At 41.9% G+C, this 2,250-nt stretch overlaps 1 long non-coding RNA gene across 1 annotated transcript; it reads right to left on the reverse strand.

Annotated features, from left to right (window-relative positions):
* Nucleotides 1–919: 919 nt before the first annotated feature.
* Nucleotides 920–1,891, reverse strand: LOC114891582. The gene is made up of 2 exons (XR_003792537.1): nt 1,514–1,891; nt 920–1,296 (listed from the first exon to the last, which is right to left on the reverse strand). It is a non-coding gene; the product is annotated as an uncharacterized LOC114891582 (long non-coding RNA).
* Between the last annotated feature and the right edge of the window lie 359 nt (nt 1,892–2,250).

A 2,250-nucleotide genomic window follows, 5' to 3' on the forward strand; every position in this document is an offset into this window, starting at 1 on the left:
TTTCTTTCTTTCTTTCTTTCTTTCTTTCTTTCTTTCTTTCTTTCTTTCTCTTTCTTTCTTTTTCCCTTTCTTTTTCCTTCTTTCTTTTCTTTCTTTCTTTTTGTGAGAGTTAACCATTCAAAATGGAAGTCCTTTTATAATTCGATCTAGTTATGCAAACATAGCCCACTGATGTTAACAAATAGAGATTGGATGCAAATAATCCACTCAAGCATAACATGGAATAATTAGTAGGAGCTAAAGCAAACTGTGTTTCTCCCCACCACCCTATTACCTCATAAGAATTCCTTCCATTTGGAAATGAGCAAGAGGAAAAGAAAAAAAATGGGACTATTAAGATGTTTCAAACGGTCTTAAAATGACAGCAATAGAGTTGCTTAGATCACACAAGATTGCCATGTAAACAACTGAAGTAACTTCACAGTTATGTGAAATTAGGCATGCATCCCTAAGAAAGGTTCAGTACCTCCATCTCATGAAGGCTAAATTAACTACCTCAGGGAATCAGATCCCAAATGGAGGTCACTGAGTCAGTGATTCATAGCTAGGTGTGCAGAAGACTAGGTTCTCTGCAATTCACTAAATAGGGCGTCACTGAATACAGTGAAATTTTATGACATTCCCTGGGGCACTGGCTGTTTTAACTATTCTGGATAGACAGCCAAGCAGTTGTTGGGTGAGGCCTGATACAAGGAATCCTAGAATGGTAGTGGTACTGCCGTTTTCTGTAGAGAAGAAAGTTTCTGTTGAGTAAAAGGAGGTAGGTAATATAAACCAGTTCACAGCATGTCCTCACACCTCTGAACTGGCTACCATTACTGCCTGCTTTTCTCAGCACGCCATTGCCTTATGAGTGGCTGTTTGATCAAGAGGCTGAAATCTTGACTGGTGCGGTGGGTCAGATTTCCTTTTAGAATCATTCTTGATTTTTAAAGCTTTTTTTTTTTTTTTTTTTTTTTGCAGAGTCCAGGACTGGGCCCTGTGAACCTTCATAGGTGGCAGAGAATGAGAAGAAAAATTGGGAAAAAAGAGATAGCAATACTTCACGTTAGGGAAACCCTCCAGAGAAGCATTTGAGTGAAATCTTCCCGATTTAGCTCTGTGACTGAATTAGACACAAACCAAGAAAGGCCCAGAAGGTCCTCAGTAAATGTTGGTAGAGTGAATGTTGGCCAAAACCCTGAAGCTCCTTCCATGAGATTCTCCAGAGCTTCGATGTTATTGACACGATGTTCTTCCTAAGGTGAACCTCAGTCCCTTCTCCAGCACCTGCAGCTCATTTTCTCTCTTCTTACCCTGAGGAAAAACACGGAAGATGCTGATATTGTTGTTCTTATGTCTCTGTTAAATTTGCACATATGAAACCCGCCCTCAATTTTCCATATTGTGGACTAAATAACCCCAATTTTGAAAGCTTTTCCTTCAAAAAGGCAATTTCACAAGCATTGCCGTATGCCCATCTTAAGAATTACAGGTGTTTAGAAGTAACTTACATATGACCATATAGACATACCCACACTGAGATACATAATGTGCTTCATTTATAAAGGTCCCGTTTCCTGTTGAAATCCCTGCATCCGGGGCAGTTGGTGGCAGTGCTGTAGGCTTCTGTCTCTTCTCTCGAGCCCAGAAGGAGGTGATAGCTGATGAGCTAGACTTACAAGATGCAGCCCCATACTGATTAAACGTCCATTTTCTTGGGGAAATGGCTGACAGAAGGAGGATAAAGCTGTGAGGAAGCTTGTAGCAATTTCCCACATCTACCACCACCAGTGAGCTTTATTTGTGTGCTTAGAGCAATTGTTAGCAAAACAATGGCTGGAAAATGTACCAGGGAGAAAATTAAGAAATGACAGACCTGCTTCTAAAAAGTAAGAATAAAGTTTCTTTTGTTAAGTTTTTCAAAGCAGAAAGTTTCCCTTTAGCTAGATATATCATCCAGCTGTGGCACCTGGGCAAGGAAGGTGACCAGGCAGCATGGGCTCCAGTTATCTGTGTGCAGGCTCTGACCTGAGCGGCCACTGCCCAGATGGAAGCACAAGCTCAGGGCTCTCTACTGGGGAAGAGAAGCATGGTGCTGGCCTTAAAATCCTAAAGCCACCTGTGAACCACGGTGTAGGTACTGATGGGGTAGAGAGGGTATGCAGGAGTATGGTGGTGAACAGAGAAAGCTGTTGCCTTTAAAGAGTAATGGAAAGGACTCTGGCTAGGGCTGTGCTTTCCAGCACAATGGCCAGTAGCCACATGTGG

This window comes from Monodon monoceros, unplaced genomic scaffold (genome assembly GCF_005190385.1).
Source record: "Monodon monoceros isolate NGI ecotype Baffin Bay Population unplaced genomic scaffold, NGI_Narwhal_1 Super_Scaffold_12, whole genome shotgun sequence".
In the NCBI taxonomy this organism is placed as follows: Eukaryota; Metazoa; Chordata; class Mammalia; order Artiodactyla; family Monodontidae; genus Monodon; species Monodon monoceros.